The sequence below is a fragment of the Cryptomeria japonica genome, chromosome 9, assembly GCF_030272615.1.
Source record: "Cryptomeria japonica chromosome 9, Sugi_1.0, whole genome shotgun sequence".
In the NCBI taxonomy this organism is placed as follows: Eukaryota; Viridiplantae; Streptophyta; class Pinopsida; order Cupressales; family Cupressaceae; genus Cryptomeria; species Cryptomeria japonica.
Window position 1 is genome coordinate 628,613,707 of NC_081413.1, and position 22,104 is coordinate 628,635,810.

The window sequence follows — 22,104 nt, forward strand, 5'->3', positions numbered from 1 at the left end:
GAACACCCTTAGTAAGAACCATAAATATTCTTATCATATTACATCCACCTTGCAAGAAACAACTTGCATACCCATATCACTCAACTTGCTAATTGAAAGTACTTTCCATGTGAAATTAGGGAATTGGATCTTAACTCTTCCACAACCAATAACCTTAAGGTCAGATTCATCACTGAAATACACCTTCCTACCATCAAACTCTTTGTACTTCAAAAACCATCCTCTATGAGAGGTCATGTGGAAAGAGGCACCTGAATCTATAAACCACACATCTTTTGATGCATTCCTCGTGAAGGCTATGACAAAAGAATCTACTTTATCATGAGAGGATATATTTAAGTCTGAATCAAAGAACTCCTTTTTACATTTCTTTCTCTTATCCTCCTTGCATTCCTGTCAAAAATGACAATATTTTCTACAGTTCCATCAATTCACCTTGGACTATTTATAACAAGAATTAGATCTTCCTGAAGACTTGGATTTACCCTTATTTTCCTTTTTATTGCCTTTCTCTATCATTCTAATACAAGAAATAAGGGGTTTCTTAGCCATCTCAAAAGATTTCTTTTGCATCTCTTCATATAAAAATGAACCAACCACATTATCAATCTTAAAAGTGGTTGTTATGATCCCATGAGTTTGGCAAAGAACATAACAAAAACTTACATTTATATTGATCATGTCAATCTCATCATTGATAAAATGCAGTTGAGAAACCTACATTTTGAACAAAATCATGTGATCTACAATGGACCCTCCTTCCTCCATCCTCAGAGAATAGAACCTCTTTCTAAGGAATAACTTATTTACCAACAATTTTTCTTTAAAAATATTACCAATTTTTTTTAAAACTACAACTAGAGTCTTCTCAGGTCATGGACATTCAAGAGCACTAAATCAACCAGACAGATTATTATCAACCCCTTGAATTTTCAATCCATTTAATCCCATTTATCATACAATGTATTTTGGGGTTTCATCAAAGAAACCGCAACCCATGGATCTCTATCCATGAGCATTTCCTACACTTGGATTTTTCACAACTCAAAATTTTTGCCATTAAATTTATCCATCTCTATTCTATTAGATGGCCTTGTCATATGAAAGTTGAAACAAAGTTATGAAATCTTCTTTTGCAAAACTCTCACTAATACTAGATCAGTATTAAAAACCTATGAGCCCAACAACAATATCAAAGTTGGCTAGGCCTTGATGCCGATTGAAAGCAATCCAAAGGGTGGAATAATTCTTCCAATATCCTTAAAGTGTAAATGCAACATCAACGAATTCTAGAAAACATATCGCATATCAAATCTTCTTAAAAAAAATCTAGCATATCATGCAAAATACAAAAGGAAGCCTTATATTTATAGAGTTCAACACAAGCGAGAAGCACCCATGGTTTCCAATACCAACTCCAAGGCCAAAGGGGCATCCGGTGTCATAAAATACAACTTGCTAAACCCATGACATGTTGCACATGTAGAATCTTCCAATGTGACACTACATAACTCATCCATAATGGTTGCCTTACTATATTGAACACCTACCTCACACCACATTTTCAAAGGGAGCTCCACCATAAATGCCAGTTGCCAAATAATAACTCTCCATGACTCTTCCACCAAAATAGTAACCATAGTAGTAAATAAAAGGTATCATCATAGTTCCAACATTGAAACCTATGACACTAGTTCCTTAATTTTAGGACTTCTAAATTGTGTGCAGTAAAATAAATAAAATAAACATGTTTGGACTCTGAGGTTGAGACACCTTAATCCCAACACTCCATTGTTTACTAGCTCTTGAATGATGTGATATCTAATATCAATGTGTTTTCTCCTTTTATGAAAGACATGATTTTTCAATAATACAATAGCATATTTATTATCATTATATGTCGATGTTGGCTCATTTTGATCATGCATCAAGTCCATCAAAACCCTACATCCACACTATTTGACATGTTGTTGATGTAGTTGAGACATATTTTGCTTCTACATATGAGATTGTCATTATAGGTTATTTTTGCCATAATTCTTGTTCCAAAACAAAATGCATATCAAGATGTAGTATTTTTATCATTTGTACTCTTTGTAAAGTCACTATCTATGTATCATATTAATTGAAAACCATCTATTGTAAAATACAATATTCTATAATCCATAGTCCCTACAATATACCTCAGTTATCTTTTTCTATCTTTCCAATGTGAATTCTTAGGTGAGTTCAAAAATATAGAAATCAAATTGACTCTATTCATAATGTCTGGCCTAGTTGTACTAAGATACATAAAAAATTAAAATGAGTTTTTTGAATATTGTTGTATCAAAATTGGACTCTTTATCTTCGATATTGAGTTTCATACTTGTTGTTATATGACTAGATGCACTAGACTACAACTTATTATTCTAAACCTCTGTAATACATCATTTGCATATTTACATTGACAAATGAAAATTCTCTTATCATTGAATCCATTATTGACCATGTATGAACCTATTTTTCTATTCCACACTCTTGGTGCTTGCTTCAATCCATAGAGTTCCTTTTACAACCTATAAACCCTGTCTTCATATCCTTTTACCTCCTAACATTTTGGTTGTTGAACATAAAATTCTCCTAAATAACCATTCAAGAAAGCTGATTTGGCATCCATTTGGTGGTTATTCCAATTGTTTTGAGCTATAATAGCTAATACCATTCTAGCAGTATCAAGTCTTTCTATGAGTGCAAATATTCTAATATAATCAAACCCATATTTTTGTGGAAATCCCTTGACTACTAACCTTTCCTTGTACTTTTCTACATCTCCATTTTCATTAAACTTAGTCCTATAAACCCATTTCACATATATGCATTCCTTTTCCTTATTAAAATCTACTACCTCCCATATGCCATTCTTTTCAATAGATTCCATTTCTTTATTCATTGTATTAACCCAATTTTCTTCTTTAGTTTCATCCTTAAAGTATATGGAATCATGAGAAAATAAAAAAAAGTTTGATTGCAAATCTATTCCATGTCATTGATCATAAATGTCTTCTAGACTTCTTGTTTTCTTCCTTCTAATTCTTGATCTCAATGATGCATGTGTATGATTAGAATCATTATATATTTATAAATTAGGACAGGAATGTCTTCATGGTTCTCCCTGTTAAACCTCCCTTTGTGAATTGTCTCCTTGTGGACTTCTTGTTGAAGTATCTTCTTGCATAGTCGATTGATCTCCTTGACTTCCTTGATATTATTCTTCTTCATTATTTTGTGCTGCAATAATTTTTTTTTTTGTCTATTCTTCCATCTACATATTCTTCTTCTTTGAATACCAAATCTCTACTAATAATTACTTTCTTTTTCATAGGATTAAATAACCTATAAGCTTTGGATTATTCACAATAACCAATAAAGATGCATTTCTCACCTCAATCATCCAACTCACTTCTTTCTTTCTTTGGTAAATATGAAAATGCAAGCACATTCAAATATTTTGAAATGAGTTACACTATGATTCTTACCACTCCATGCTTCTTGTGGAACCTTTTCTTTCATGGTTTTTGTTGCAAACCTATTCAAGATATAAACTGCACAAGATAGTACTTCATCCAATACTAGTTACATATATTCTTATATTTTAACATGCTTCTTTCCATCTCCATTATTGTTTTTTTCTTCCTTTCCATAATAACATTCTATTGAGGTGTGTAACTCGTAGTAAACTACTTATTTATTCCATGGTACATACAATAATCAAAGAATTCATTTGATCTAGATTTATGTCCTCTATCAAATATAAATACCTTAATGGATAGGTCACTTTGTTTTTCAACTAATGCTTTGAATTATTTGAACTTTCCAAATGTTTTAGATTTATACTTAAGGAAATAAACCCATTTTTCTATTAAAATCGTCAATGAATGTAAGAAAATAATTTCTCCCCCTAATGATGGTGTTTATTTTGGACCACATATTTATCTATATGCACAAGTCCTAAAGCTACCCATGCTCTATATGACATTCCTTCTGAAAAAAATTCTCTATGTTGTTTAGACAAAATACAACCTTCACATAAACTCAACGGCTCTTCAATTGTGAGAAATACTTTTACCATTTTATTTTTTTACAATAATAACAATCTTTTGAAGTGAATATAACCATACCTCAAGTGCCATACACATGCTTCACCTAGGGATGTTTCCTTAAAATTTTCTTCAATTATCTCCACCATATCACTCTTGACTCTAAGTGGGAGCATTCTATTGTTTGTAATTTCAACCTTTGCAATCACCATGTTACTAAGAGGTATATGAAGTACTATGTACAAATTATTCTTTAGAAAACTCTATAACTTTCTTGTACAAGTTGTACCACACTCATGAGATTATGTTTCAAACCAGTAACAAAATAAACATCAAGAATGGAATTATTACCAATATGTTTTACCACATTTATTGCATGTTTACCCATGAATTTCAATATGTTATCAAAGCCCAATTTTACTTTGGATTTGACTAAAGTATCCAAACTTTCAAACCAATCTCTATTTTATGTCATGTGATTGTTGTAACCACAGTCTAAAACCAAAACTCACTTCAACTTTTCTAAGCTACATATTATATAGTGCATAATGTACCTAAACTACTTTAAAAAAATATCATTTCATTTTCCTATATGCATTTGTTTCTTTTGATATTTATTTGTGATGTGTCCATACTTCTTGTAGTAATAAAATTGAATATTAGACTTATCATACTTTTTTGATGATTAATTATTATTGTGCACTCTATAATTGAAACTTTTACTTCTCTTTTCCCCTGGATCTGGACTCCTTATTTCTTCCCTTTGAAACCTATTTCTGCTTCTTCCTCCGAACCATGAGTTTCTTCTCTTTCTATACCAAATGGCACCTATGATTTGAATGAATTTTCTAATGAAGTACTATTATTTATGTTCAACTTGTATTCATGAGATAGTAATGATCTAAACAATTTATCTATAGACAATTTTGATAGATTCTTAGTTTCTTCAATGGAAACCACAATAGTATCAAACTTACTTGGTATAATTGAAAGAATATTTTCCATAACTTTGTGATCTATTAACTCGTCATCATTTAATCTAATTTAATTTAAAAAATTCATAACTTTAGCTAAAAATTGATCATTGAATCTGATTCTTTCATTTGAAGATTTTGAAAAATCCCTTCTAAGTTCTTGCAACTTAGCTATTTTTAACTTAGAAAAACCCTAATATGTGGTTTATAATACTTTCCATGATATTTTTGTTGAAGGTGCATTTTTTATTCTTTGAAAAATAAACTCCTCTATGCCTATTTGAATACATTGTAGAGATTTTCGATGATTTATTTTTATATTCTCCTTGAGGTTTTCCTTCTAATTTTTGTTTGTTGTTGTCTCATCATATAATGTTGTAAACCCTTTCTCCACTATATCTAATAAATCTTGAGATTGAAATAAATTTTTCATCTTTATTTCATTATTATCATAATTCTTACCTATGAAAACTAGAATTTGGGGCTGCAATTAATTGATACTTGATGCCATATCTTAAAATTTATCTTGACAACTTTCACCTTAGCAATATATTGATTAAGCGTGATCTCTTAACAAGATGTATGGAAGGAATTCATCAATGGAGGTCTTGTCCCCTACTTGGACTATCTTCACAGCCCCTCTCCTCTAGTTATGGAGGCTTTTGTTAATGGATGGAAAAAAGGGAGTCTCAGGGCTGATGGCGCCGATTATCAGATCGAAAAAACTTTTGTTGCAATGGTCACTGGTTTGGCTACGACTGGAAAAAGATTCTATAGGGATAGGAAAACTAAGAAGGAGAACTTGTCGAGTTTCTTTGACGAGGACAAGGAGTTCTCCAAAGTCAGCAAGATGGCCGATGGCAGCTACAATAGAAAAGACCTCATGGCCCCCTGGGCTGACATGGCTGAGTTTATAATGAGATATATTACTCTCGATGCTAAGTATTTCAGCATTTTTTCATACCATTTCACTATCTTAAATTATTCTAGGCATGGTGGAATTATCTATGTTCCCTTCTATTTGGCCTCCTCTCTAGAAAATAGTCTAGAAAAGCATTTGGATAGCCCTAAAAACCTTGTTCTCCATAAGGGACTTATTGTCCTTATCATGGATCATGGTAAAGCCCTTGAAATTGTGCCCCCTCTTGTTGAGACTAGTCTGCAAATGGATATTCAGGATGTCTTTGACTTGGAAATGGACCTGGAAGAAACTGGGGTTCCTGTTGATTACCTAAAATATGAACCTGTAGATGAAGGGGAGATGATGACTACCACTGGGATGTTTGGTAACAAGAATCCTACTAGATGGGTGGCTAGTAAATACAAAACCACTAGCAAACTAATCTCCAAGGTCAATTCCCACTCCAAAAAGAAAAATGTAGCAGCTAAGGACCATAGCCCAAAGATTATAGACCAGGAGATTAAGTTGGATATTCCTATAAATGTTCGAAAAGAAAAATAGGGGACCTTAGCCAATGAAGAGAATAGTGAGAATCAGAGAACTGGCAACTTGATGAATCTGGTTATGGAAGCTACGAGAAGCCAAGAGAGCTATTGGAAGTGGGTTGAGCACAAAATTGATACCCTCAAAATGGGGGTTAAAGAGATAATTGATATCTTCACTGCTTCCCCTGGGCCCAACAAACTGGAGAAACTCATGATTATGACACAAAAACTCTCCTAGGACATTGAGGTGATGAAATGCAATCATGACCAAAGGATTGACAAGGTTGGGCAATCCATAACAAAGATTAAGAAAAATCTCAAGAACTTGGTCGACATAAGTAAAGAAGCCATGAACAATAGTATTGAGGGGCTTGAAAAGATTAATGCCATGGTTGTTGATTATAAATCCTACCATAGTGAACTGGTGAAAGATCTTGCAGGAGATGATATGGCTGTTGGAGACAACAAAACCACTGGACCCAGTTCCAGAACCAGGAGCAGAAGGGACATCAAGGGTACCTCTAGATTTATTATGGAGGAGCTAGAGGAAATCAACATGATTTCCATCCAAAAGAATAAGGATCTAGTGCTCTCCCTTAACTGAGGGCTTTCTCTTTTGTTTTGTCTTGTTTGTCTGCATCCCTTTTGTTTTTGTGTCTTCTTGGGGTTGCTCCCCTGTTTTGATGTTGTTTCATGTTTGTTTGACTGATGGCCAGATGTTGTAAAACTTTTGGTTTTGGGTCCATGTAAAACCCGTTTATCTTTATCAAAAAATGTGATCTCTTAAAAACTACCATTTTGTGGTTTTCTTCTCAACTACAACCTTTTTAAGAAAACTTAACAATAATCCATTTTCTAATGCCTTCTAATTAGGATACGAATCCACATCAATAAACATTTGCATCAAATAAAAAAAACATCTCTTATATTCTCTTACCCTTTTGAGAGCGTCAAATTGTGATCTCGCTAAGATGTAAGAAGTGAAGGATTTAAAAAAAATATTTCATCCAACCAAAATTGGGTGGCGGTTCATCTACAAAAAAATTTATGCACTAACTTTTTGGTTTACAATGGCTTTCTCGATAGCTATGGCTCATTCTGCATCTCTTTTGAACAACATGCAAAGACTTTTTTACTACACTTTCCTTCAATATTATTCTCCTACCCAAGGAAACATATAATCCACTCTAGTAGTGGCTAAACTGGACAATATCCCTCCTACAATCTTCACGTTCAAGTGTTTCATGAATTTGATCTCCTGCATTTTTAATATATCCTGCCTTGCTCTAATACCACTATGCTAGTTGGAAGAGAAGAAGGAAAATAAAGTAGAGAATAAAATGAGAATAAAATGAGAATAAAATTCTCTAGGCCTAGAATGTGGCACTCATCCCTGCCTATCATATGAAAATTCTTAAAACAGTTTGGTCATTGATATACCTTGCATTTGACATTTTAAGAAAAAAATTAATTGTCAAAAAGATTCAAAGGAAAGTTTGATTAGAAAGATGTTTGTTGTGTAAACAAATGAAAGCATAATTATTTTCATCTAAAAGGAATTAAATTTTGATGTTTTAGAAAAAGTACTAAATATATTTTGTCTCTCACAAAGAACTAAACAAACAATGATAATTTTAAAGTTTTTAACTGTAGTTGTCTACAATTTGCAAAAAGATGATAACTAAAGCTAGCTACTGACCTGCATCAACAAAATACAATTTCAAAAATAAATTATATTGATAAATAAAAATAATGAGAACATAATCATATGAACTATAAAGTGTATACCTTAAGCTTCAACTACGAGGCTATAGGCAAGCTGAAGACCAAAGCTACCATAAAGTATAGATGTTGTTTCTTGAAAAGAAATAAAATTACCTATCCTTTCATTATTTGGTTCACATATGGATATCTTTTATAGATAAAAAGAATGTAAAATTTAGAAAACAATGTTCAATTAGTAAATATATATGCAAAAAATTCTAAATTTACAAGGGAGTCGTGAACAATTTCTTGAAGAGAAAAGAAAAGATAAACAGACATTAAAATGACTATAACAAAACCAAGTTTCCTCATCCTTAGGAATAGTTGAACTTCTACATCATGAAATATTTCACTTATGAAGGGAAGTTACCTATCGTTCATAAATACTACATCCCCCTACCTAATGACATTTTAAATTTAGAACTCATTAGCTTCCCTTGAATCTTCTTACTTCATCTATCCATATTTCACTTAAGAAGGGAGGTTCTCTACTATTCATAAATACCAATTCTCCCTACTTAACCATATTTTTAATTTTAAACTCATTATATTTCCTTTATTATTGCTTCCATCTATCCAAGATTGTGTAGATGATGGAGTTAATCCTCTTCTCAACCAAGGCCTTATTATGGTCATTATAAATAGTTAATGCCCCAAACTTTACCCTTTAGATCTAGATAATTTTAATAAACATTTAAAAAAGGAAAACAAAAATTGGCTCACCCTACTATATAGGAATGAATCCCCAAGGGTTATCAAATGTTACTCCTTTTTATTTTTAACTTCTCAAGGTCATGCCCGAATAGAGGAAACCGGAAGAAGAAGAAGAAAAAAGTAATGAAGAGGAAATAATTAATTAGGAGCATGAAGAAGGGTTTAATAGGACCCACATGAAGATAGAAAGATGAAGGATAATTAGGACATTGGCCACGATTTGATGACCAATAGAAATAAAACAAAAATGGGGATTGTGCAACAATTGATAGGGAGGTCTAGAGGGAAGCTCTAGTGTCCCGTAAAGCTAGTTAGACACTCCTCAACTGATGTTGAACCTATGGGATTATGTCTTAGATAGCTATTCTATTATTTATGTTTTAAAATTATTGTTATTTTATGGTTGGCCTATGTTCCTCTATGTTTCTCTCATATGTTTCTAGTAGTTTTCAAGTTTTTTGATGGTTATTTAGACTTTTGTTCTCTACTGAAGAGCTAGTTGTGAGGCCTATTTAGCTCACATTTTTTTCATTGTTTCTTGGAATCAAGACGGTTCCCCTACCATTTTAACAAAAAACAACAACTTCTAGTTATGCACATATATACTATGACCTATCACTTCTTGTAAGAAAAATAAAAATGAATCACATCTTGGTTTTGTTAATGATGGATAGAAAAGTGTCAATAGGAAATATGATCTTAATTAAAGTCTTTTGTGAAATAGTTTTCTTATTTTATGTTCATTGCATGTGACATAGACTACTTCCTTTATTATATTATAAATATCTAAATTGAGGAATTTAAAGGGAAGCATGCATGATTGAGATAATGCTACTACTTAGGATTTCTATATAATTTAAATGGAGGAATACATATATATCAAAACAAAGATTAGATAGATGATGTGATAAAATACAAGTTTATAGTCTCTTGAGAGTCCAATTTTTTTCTCTTTTGTGTTCTTAAGAAGTTCATGAATGCATTTATCTTAACCCTTTATAAATCTCAAAATTTATACACATGCTTTCATGAGTTCAAGTTCCAATCTTTCAATCATTGATGTTATATATGTCAATCATTGATGTTATATATGTATTAGATTAATATTTGTGTTAACAATGCTCATATGCAATTTGTTAACTCTTATAATCACTATATTTGTAATATTTCATTTTCTTCAAAATATTCAAATAGAAAAGAACAATTTATTTTTTATTCTATAAAAAAAATTATTGTCCTTGTAAAAGGTTTGAATAATTATCATAATTTCATTTTGTAGAATTAACATAATAACTAAATTTGGCTGTGAATTCATTTCTATGATTTCCTTTTTAATCAATTCTATAGATTATATATAGTTTTAGCTTTTAAGAGTATTTTTATTTTATTGTCTAAAATTTCAACAATTGTAAGCAATTTCTTTGAAGAACTAGTTGAGTAATGTAATTAGGAGTACAAACACTAGTTTTTTATTAAGATAATTGGGTTTACAAGGACCTGAAACCTAAAGTTTTACAATAGCTAGTCAACAGCAAACTTGACAAGAAACAACAACAAAACAGGGGAACAACCCCGAGCAGAGACAAAAACATAGGAAACACAGGAAAGAAAGTCAAAACAAAATAAAAATATCTTAGTTTAGAGAGAGGACCAGATCTTTGTTCTTTTGAATGGAAATCATATTGATTTCCTCAATCTCCTCCATGATGAATCTGGAGGTGCGTTTGTTACAACTTCTGCTCCTGGTTCTGGAACTGGGTCGAGTGGTTTTGCACTCACCAACAGTCGTATCATCTCCACCAAGATCTTTAAGCTGTTCATTGTGGTAGGTTCTATAGTCAGCTACCATTGCATTGATCTTCTCGAGACCCTCGATACTGCTGTTCATGGCTTCTTTACTAATATCGACCAGATTTTTGAGATTTTTCTTGATCTCAGTCATTGGTTGTTCAACCTTATCAATCTTGAGTGCACTTCATCATGTTGACATTTTGGGAAGAGTACAAACACTAGTTAGATGAGTTATTTACTTATATATTATAAATAGACTTTCAACACCATCCAAATTGACAAGAAAATTTATCTATTAAATTACAAGATTTGAAATTCCTCATCGCCAACACCATGAATATCATCTATACTAGTATCCTCCAACAAAAAACTAGGATCATGACACAAATCAACTAGGCATGGAAGAAGAGGTGGAGAGGTGGGGGTGGAGGTTGAGGTGGGGAGGCCTACACAAATTCTAATTTATAACACAAGAACCACACTATGAATTCATAGCCAAAATCATTTTTAACATGGCTTTTTCAAAGCAAAGGATAAAAGATCATCTAAAAGGTCATATTGAAGATTACAGAGAAATATCCCATTTGGGTAGATGCCTAATCTTATATGTGCTCCTTTCTATTCATCTTTTTAGATTAAATTTAAATGGACCTTCCCATCAACCTCACTTACTACACTTTCAACCTTTCTTTTTCAACCTATTGAAAACATATTTTGTCATCAATCATTTTTTAATAAAGCTTCTATAATTACATATGTGTATTTTATTTCTTTAATGAAGACTAAATTGTATTTCTTTAACTTAAAAATACTACACATCACAAAGATATAAGCTAATAATTATAAACACAATAATAAATATTAAATACAAAATTATGATAAAACAAAACATTATGAAAATAATATAAATTTTTTTACAACTACAAATATATAGAAACTCTTTTATAAAATGCTATGAAAATCAACATCCCTTTTGGAGGACAAATTTCCCATAATACGCCGTATGATACTTGTCACAAAGACTTCTAAGTGGCATACGTATTTTAATTGACACATAATGTATTACAATTAGAAATATATGAAAAGCATTTATTAATTTATGGAGGACAAATTAGTCATGGCACGTCGTATGATACTTGTCACAAAGATTTAGAAGTGGCATATCTATTTTATAACCTCTCATTATGATTCTGCAAATCTCTACACGGCAGCACTCTACGTGTCTTTATCTATTGTTGGTTTATTGCGCTATAAATTATTTCATTTTGTAAGAAGCTGAAGTGAGGTGAGTTGCAGTAGAATTTTAATGCAAATACTCTCTCTCTCTTCATCGTTTCTCTGATGATCTCATTAAAAACGTTAAGGTAAGCTTTCTTATATGGAAGTATTATGATTGGATATTTTTTATATAATGCTTATATTTTAAATATAGCATAATTTTATCAATTCAATTTAATTCAATTGATGTGAATTAATTTAACAATCATATATATATATTAACATTTTGATGTTTTCCTGTTAAGATTTTAGAATTTTAATTTGCTTTCTACATATTTCTATTCTTCTTGTGTAAAATTTGATTGTAAGAAGATGATGCTTCTAATTCAAAAAAAGATTGATGAATCATGTACTTAAAGATTTAGCTCCTAAACTATATCTATTTTTGAAATGTTATCAAAAAATTTCAAGTATTTTTTTTTTTAAATTATGAAGAACTTTTAAGTATTTCTATTCTATTACTATAAATTATTTGGTTACAGAATATTTGAAATGATAGGAAAAGAGTTCTCAATATTGTTATTTTATTTTTATTTATTTTTAAATATAAAATAATAATAAATCAAAGTGTCTTTAATTAAATAGTAAAAGATATATATCATTAGATTATGTTTAAAAAGAATATAAAGGTTTACATTTTAAATTTGATATTTTTTATTATTTGTTATAAAGTTTTAAATGTAAATGTAAAAATTCATTAATTTATGTTATTATGATATATAATTTTTAATTTTTTTTCATTATTCATCTTTTATCTTACATATTGATTATTTTATTTATTATTTTATATCTAACATTGTCACTACAAGCTAATCTTGGAAACTTACATTCATGGTCATTGTTGTGTTGCTATATATTGTCTATCTAATATGATAAATACACTTTTATTAATAATATAAATATCTTAAATATATTTATCTCAAAAATGAATCATCATTTTGAATGTGAGTTTTGCCTTACATACAATTTCCAAAATCTGAACAAACTTGGATCTAGACCAAATATGTCTCAATTTCTTGTCCATATTATATATTTTCTACCATTTACACAAATAATATCTTCCCAACCATGGGGAAAGTCATTGAAAAATAATGTACATAGTTATTATTCAGCAATAGTACATTAGTACAGGTTAGATAACAATGCAGCACAAAAGCAAGGTCTCTAGGGCAAAGGTTTATCACTTCTAAAAGAAAATGGGGTCATATATTAAAAGATAATTTTATTGTGCTTTGACAAATCTGCGGCTATAATTGATCCAACAATACATGTGTTTGATGTAAGTTAAATTAATCCAGGATTACATTGTCTGGTATTTTATGATGCTTTCGAACAGGGATTTTCATGTATTGGATATTTTTTCCCACAACAAAATAGTTTTAAGCCGATATTTTTCAGAGATTTAAATATTGACTAATTATGAAAAAATACATTAATAGTTGTCTCAAAACAAATTCTAAGAGATTTATTTTCTTCATTCTAGTCCAAAATAAAATAGACCATATTTTTAAGCTTCATTCTAGTCCGCTTGAATTTTTTATTTTCAACAGGCTGCTCCTAAAGGTGTGCGAGAGATTGAAGGGAAGGGTTCAGAAATTTCTGAAGTTCAGATTCCACAACCATTCTTTTTATGCCAAAACCTATCCAATGGTTTTCATGGCTTAGCAATGTTTTTTAATGAATGTATATTTGACAACTATAAGATGTTCTATATAATGTGTGTATATATATATTCATTAAAATATTATTATCTTTTTATTTGAGAGATTAATAATATATTCTCAAGTCTAATGCATTTAAGAATTGTACCATTCTATCTAGTTCAAGAAGGCACGATGCTTTTTAATGAATGTGTACTTGATAACTATAAGATGTTCTATATATTGTGTGTATATATATGCATATATTCACTAATATATATTTATCTTCAGATTTGATGGCTCTCCAACAATAAGGAAATAACATCATTGCAAAAAATCACATGCTTTAATTAATGAAACACACATTTAAACCTTGTAAGAATGAGTTTACAAGTAAGTGTACCTATTAATTCTCTCTTCAATTTACAACAATTCTCTTTCTATTTATTAAAAAATAATTTGTTATCATTTTCATAACATTTTATATCACAAATATCAACTTTATCTTAACAACGCTATTTGCATGAACTTGCCCCAATGTGTCCCTTGTTTGTAAAAGAATAATAAATGACATGGAAAACAAAAAGAATGACGAATGAAAAAGAAATATTAAATTATTTTTAATATATAATATAATATAATATTAAATATTTAAAATATATTAAATTGTATATTGAAAAATCATATTATAGATTATTTAAACTTATTTTTGTATATTTCAATTTTGAAAGATAATTAAATAATTTAATAAATATATAAAAAATAATATTTTTCATAGTCTAATTTTTCCTTGATAATTAAGGTGTTCATTTGACTAAATCTATGATATAATAATAACTAAAATTTATTAATAATCAATTAAGATAGAATACAAATTAATAGTGATGGAGATGATGTATGAAGATTCTCCTTAAGAAGATGTCTAATTATAATGTTGGCCAATCACATAGTCATAAAACATTTTTACAAATTTAAAACTAGAGAAATATGTATTTAGAGTATTAAAAAAAAAAATTATAATAAATTAAAAAAATATACTAAGATATAATTGGTCCAAATGATTTTTTTAATAACCAGTGAAAGGATATTACAAACATTAACATGGAAATTAACTAGCACAAATAAATGGTTTTATTTGATCAATACAAAGTTATAATATTTTAATAATATCTCTAACCACTGCTTAATCATAATATATAACCACTTGATGTTGTTGTTATTACTTTTCAAATTTAATTGTGCAAGTTTTTTACATATGTATGAGGGTGTGGTCTCATACAGGGAAAAAACCATTTGGAAACATTAGATATTTAAAATGATGTCTCCTTGGCACCAATACTCCACTGGTAGCTATGTGTGTGAAAAGTGGTATGAGAATCTGTAAGCACAACACTTCAATCAAGTCATTACATGCATGCTTAATCAGATATAATCAATGAATAAATAAACCATAACAAATCGACCCATTGCCTTCTAAAAGATGCGAGTATAAGATTGCTCTCAAATTATAAGCAACTAGACAACATCAAGACGAAGGATTTTATCTATATGAACATGATGAATGCTAGATGTATGCAATATTAATCTAACAAGATTTGAGCAATATTAAGCTAAATGATTTAATTAATATGAAACAATTAATATGCAATATATCAATGAGTCTAGAGCAAAAATAGTATAATAACAATATATTCTCCAGCCTCTTTTTGAATGAGAGATGAGCCTAAATTTATAGAAAATTCAGAAAGAAACCAACGGCTAAGGTCAACTGATGATGAGTGGTCAAGATTTTCCAAGAGGAAGCACAATCCAGGTGAATTGATGTGTTTGGATGCTTTTCTCAATTTTAAAGGAAATTGAACTAAAATAACATTAAATCAAGAAAAAACTAATTTAAAGGAAATTGAACTAAAATTAAGATAAAATCAGGAAAAAACTGATTTATTATCAATTTCATTCAATTTTAATATTTAATTGTTTTAATTGCTTTCTTTGAGATTATTTATCAATTTTTCTTTTTCTTTTCAAGATTATCTCCAATTGATTTCTTTTCTCAAATTTTAATTCTTTTTTGTCAATTAATTCCTTTTTTTATTTATTTCCATTTTTTAAGATTTTTGCTCATAATTGATTTATTTAATTGAATTAATTCCTCTTTCTTGATTTGTTTCCTTTTTTGAATATTTATGGCAATTTGATTTATTTAATTAAATATGCTAGGATATTTAATTAAAATAAATAAGATAATAGTTTAAAATGATTTACTTGGAATGATTAATTAATTAAATAAATATTTAATTAACATTGAGTGATTGATTTGCCATGTGACATTGGATGATTAAAGAATTAATTGTGTGCTCAATATTGATTTAGTTGCCTTTGGTTAGGACTTTGGTTATGACCATTTTTAGGGTATTACATTTGCCCCTCTTTGAATTAATGTGCAAGAAGCACATTGGTTCAAAGAATAGTTGATGTCTAGGAGATGCCAATTCTGAACTTGATTGATCATGAAATACATAAAAAAGTGAGGTGTTTAGTTTGATTTGAAGTGACAAAGCTGAATAAAGTCTGATTAATGTGATACCATTCTAGAACTTGATTGAACTTGGGAACGATAGAAAACAAAAGATACCAAACTTGAACTTGATTGATCAAGAAGTGGATCTTACTGATCTAGAACTTGATTGAACTTAGATATAGTGAGTGATGATAAAAATTGATCTTGAACTTGATTGATCAAGATACGATGAAGATAAACTGTTCAGCTTGATCAAGAAATGAATAAAACTAAACACTTGCTTAGATTGAGTGTGATCAAATAAACTCTTTAAACCCTTGATTGAGTTTAAACGAAAAATCAATTTGATGAAAAGGGATGGAATTGATTAACATAAAGAGATTGATTCAGATAAAAGACAAATATCAGCTTGATATGAAGCGATGAAACTGATATGCCCCTAGCGATGAGATCTTATTTGATTGTTTTTCTTTAGTTGAAAAATATTTTTGCTTGACTTTTGATGAAGATTTGAAAATTTTCTCGACATTTGAAGATGTGAGGTCATAAGGTTTAGGTTTCTTTTTTCATTTTGGGAAAGATTGGCAGAGACAACTTGGTCACGTAGGTAAGAGTAAATGTGGCTATAACGAGATGAGTCATGTCCAATAATAGAACAGACTAACTGGGACTCGGGAGAATCATAGGTAGGGTAATGTAACTCTTCCACCAGGAATTCAAAGCAAAAATTAGACTCCTATAGCTGTGGTATAGCTGCCAAAGTAGCCATCGCATCCGCTGCTCTATTTGCTATTCTGGGTATCTGCTAAAATGATACATAAGTAAAATATTGCTTGAGGTCATCCACCATCCTCTTGTAAGGCATTAGTTTCTCATCTCTCGTATGATATAGATCATTGATCTGGTTAATAATGAGTTGAGAATCTCCATAGATGTGTATTTCCACGATCTTCCACTCAATGGCCAACTTGATCCTGTTTACCAAAGCTTCATATTCTGCAATTTTGTTTGTGCAAGGGAAGAGAATCTTGTAAGCTTTTGGAATTGAGTATTTCTGGGGAGTAATAAATAGTATCCTAACACTAGAGCCATGTTGAGTAAAAGACCCATCAAAGAACATCTTCCATGATTGTTTAGTAAGGTGCATGATTGATTCATTAGGGAATTCTATATATAGGGGTTGATCATCTTCAAGTGGAGCTTCAGCAAGTTAGTCTGTGATAACTTGTCCTTTTATAGTTGTACGTTCTACATATTCAATGTCAAATTCTGTAAGCACCATGACCCATTTGGCCAGTCTTCCTGTAAGCGTTGCTTTAATAAGAAGGTACTTAAGTGGATCAATCTTGGCTACCAACTTAATAGAATGTGCCAACATATAGTGCCTTAATTTTTGTGATGCAAAGACTAATGCTAAGCATGCTTTTTCTATTATAGTGTAATTCATTTCATATGACACCAATGTTCGGCTGATGTAATAGATAGCTCGTTCCTTTATATTGTCATCCTGCTGTGCCAGAAGTGCCCCCAGTGAAGTATCTGTAGCTAATATGTACAGGATCAGTGGCTTACCTTGAATCGGTGGCATTAATATGGGTGGATTAGAAAGATATTCTTTGATTTGTTGTAAATGTAGTTCACAATCTTTATCCCAGTTGTATTGAATCCCTTTCCTTAATACCTTCGTGAAGGGTTGAGCCTTGTCAGCTAGCTGAGATATAAAACGCCTTATGGACTGAAGACAACCTTGTAGACTTCTCATCTGACTGATATTCTTGGGTGGAGGCATGTCCATTATAGCTTGGACCTTTTCGTGATCAACCTCAATTCCCTTTTTTGAAATTATGTAACCAAGTAATTTTCCTGATGTGACTCCAAATGCACACTTTTTTGGATTCAAGCAAAGCTTGAATCTTTCCATTTGATCTAATATGAGGTCCAGCTCTTGAATGTGTGTAGATCTATTCATAGTTTTTACCAGGGTGTCATCTACATAATCTTCCATGTTTTTATGCATCATATCATGGAAAATAGCGATTACTACTCTTTGGTAAGTTGCTCCTGTGTTCTTTAAACCAAAAGGCATAACATTCTAGCAGAAGGTTCCCCATGCACATGTGAAGGTTGTCTTCTCTTAATCTTTAGGTGCTATCTTGATCTGATTGTAACCAGATAATCCATCCCTTAATGAATACATCTCATATCCAGCAGTCATATCTACTATCATGTCAATGTTGGGCAATGGAAAATCATCTTTTGGACATGCCTTGCTGAGATCCCTAAAATCTGTGCAAACTCTAATAGATTTGTATGCTTTTGATATAGGTACTATGTTTGATATCTATTCTGTGTAGTCTATAGCTCTGATAAATCCAGCTTTTAGCAATTTCTCTAGTTCAGCCTTGACTAGTAGTGCCACATGAGGATACATTTTTTAGAGTTTTTGTTTGACTGTTTTAACTCCTGGCATAATATAGAGATGATGCATGATGAGATCAGGATCTAGTCCTAGCATATTTGAGTATGTCCATGCAAAGTTAATCTTCTTTTCTAAAAATAGATTGGTGAAATCTTTTAACGCTTCTACTGACAGTGATTGGGCTAAATGAATGACATGCAGTATCTCTTGACTCCCAATGTTCACTGGCTAAGTTGGTTCGATCAATATGGAAGATCTCTCCTAGAAGTGGCTCAGTAGTATATCAAGTACCTCACCTTTAGGTGCCTCATAGAGGTTTTCACCTTTGGGTACATCCTTTATTTTCTCTTTTTTAGAGTCTAACATTGCCACAATGTGGTTTTCGCTATTAGATCTTTTATTCTTATTTTTCTTTTTTTTACGACTAAGATACTTGATATCCGCTTCAGCCATGTTTTCATTTTATTTTCTGGTGGAAGAGTACATGGGTTCAATTGCATTGAGATAGTAGGTTAGTGTATAGTCATTGGCAAAAGTAGGCACATTCAAGGGTTGGTTATAAAGAGTATTATCAATTAGTTCTGGATGTATTAAGGATAAGGTTGGTACAGGCTCAAGGGAGTTCATGGTACTATCATCATTGTTTTGAACTGACCAATCGAGTTCCAGAATACTACCTTGCGTATGTGTCTTGAGACTAGGAAGAGTTACAATATGATTATTGTCATTCATGTTAGTATTTATTGGACCTAACTCAACCAGCCTACTTATAGTATCGTTGTCTACTTCAGACTGGGCTACATACCATGGTATAATAGTAGACAGTATTTCATTATTCATGATAGAGTAGACATAATGCGTTGCTGAATAGTTGTTTTCATAGATAAAGCTCATGTTTGAGCCATCAGAGTCATAGGATGGAGTTGCTGACTCATCTTCAAGTGGTTTAGTGAAGGTATATATAGTATCAACACCCACATCCTTGATGCTGCAAGTTCCTTCTTGATTTGGTTCATTGATTGCTTGAATTTGACACACTTGTGGACATGACTTTGGCAATTCTGTTAACCCCTATCATCTATTGCATTCAACTTCTTCTGGACTAATGACTAGTTCTCTTGCTCTAGCTTCTAGTTCTTCTTGTGTGATTCCATACTTGATTTGTCTTGTCTCACTAGGAGAATTGGTAGGTGAAGGACTTGCTTGTGTCCTTTCTTTCTTTAGGTGTCGTTCATAGTCTTCTTGTCATTTTAATCTAATTTCTTCTATTTCCTTTTGCATTCTTAGGCATATCAACTCTTGTGCATCATCTGCGGTATCCTTGATTTCTTCAAGCATTTCTATAGTAGATGTATCTGAGATGTGATCTGGACCCCATTCATACTAATTTGAATCAGTGTCCGAGTTATCTACTTGTTGTCTGCTAGTATATGTGACTGGAATGTTCAATGGTGCAAACAATTCTCTGATTCTGTATATTTCATCTCTCATATCCTCTGGAGCATCTACTTCATGTGGTATCATAGCTGATACAACTAGAACTTTATTACCATCTGTTTCCTTTCCTTGGGTGGGTAATTCTTTTTGTTCACCATCACATTCCTCCTGAGTTTGTTGAGTATTAATTTCTTGTGTTGTTAGAGGTAGTACCTTTTTCTTCCACTTACGTTGATGGTGAGGTGTGTGCTTCTGATCTGATGACTTTCTTGTATCATATCCCAGTCCATCTTTATCATTGGTTGACTTAGTTTGTAGCTGAATAGGTTTAGCAATACCTTTTTAACATTTGTCGAGAGGACCAGTACCTGAATATCCCATGCATTGAAGCATCTTATAGCCTGGACCAGATTGCATTGGAGAAATCTCACAATGTCATATTTCTTTATCTGCACTGTCTTCTTTGAAGAGTGATTTAAGGACATCATCCCCTTCTATTTCATCTACAAGAGAAGTAGAGGACTGTATAAAGATGCCATCATAAATGACTTTTGGAGTTGAATTTTGTGGCCTCATGCCCTCTGATGGTTTTCCTGACTGTCTTGGTGATGGAGGAAGAGACGTGAGTGAGAGTATAGGCTCTATCTTGTAACCATCCATGCCAGTGTTTGTGATTTTTAGTTTCTTTTCTAAATCTTTTAGCAGAGATTCTAAACTTTCAGTTGTGGAAGCTACTCTATTATTAGGAACAAAAGCATCAGCACCTTGCATTAATGCATTACAGGCATAGCTTGTATCGGCAAGAATACTAACCTCTACTCCATTATAAGGAAATTTCAAACATTAATGGTACGTAGATGGTACTGTTTTCATTTCATGAATCCATGGCCTACCCAGTAAGATGTTGTATGAAAGATGAAGATCCAAGACTTGAAAAATGATATCTCTCTCCACAGGGCCTACTCTGATTGGTAATGATACCAGTCCCTTAGAGGTTCTTTCTTCTTCATCATAAGCCTTTATTGTTATCTTCTTTGTTGGATCAATAACATTTTCAGAGAATCCCAGCAGTGTTAATAGATTGTAAGTACAAATATTCAACCCAATGCCTCCATCTATCAAAACACATTTAAGGTGGTGTTTATGGATCATGGATTCAATGTGTAATGGTTGGTTATGTGGATGACTCAATGAGTTATCATCTTCTTCAAAGAATGTGAGGTAATGAAGGGAGGTCAGGTGACCTACCATAGATTGAAACCGATCTACGTCTAAATCTTTAGGAACACTGGTGGTAAGTAGAGCCTTGTCTAGGACTTCTTTATGAGCAGAAGAGATCTTAAGCAGTTCTAGAATGGAGATCTGAGCATTGGTTCTCGTTAATTGTGCCTATTTGTTTATTTGGCAGTTTTGATGTTGTTTGATCAAAAGTGGAGGAACTATCTCCTAGGAGAGAAATCTTCCTTTGAGCACGAGTCACGACATTAGCAGCTTGTGCTTGATTTTGATGATCCTGGACTATGATCACATTGCAATATTTAGGTTGAATAGATTCAATCATGTTGATCGCATTATCATTGTTAGTGTAAGTATAATTGACTCTAGCTCCTCCCTTGGATTTTGAGGAATCTCCTTGTTCATAAGTGGGTAAGGGATCTTTAAAGGCCTTATGATCAACATTAGTTGTGTGATTTCCCACAATGATCTTGCCTGCGTCAATGAGATCTTGTGTTTCATGTCGGAGTTTCATGCAGTGGTTTATGTTATGTCCCTTGTTCCAATGGTAGTCACAATACTCATATTCTCTCCACCATTTGGGTCTAATTTTTGGGTCATAGGGTCGAGAATTGTCTGGTAGTGTTATCAGATTATTTACCAATAAAGTTTTAAAAGCTGATTCATATGACTCATCTAGAGGAGTAAACTCATGCTTAGGCTTTGAGACCCAAGGTTTATCTTTAAACCACTCTCCTGTTTTCTTTGGGGGATTCTTTGTTGTAGTTTCAGCTGCCTTGAGTGCTTGTGTGCCACTGGCTAAGTT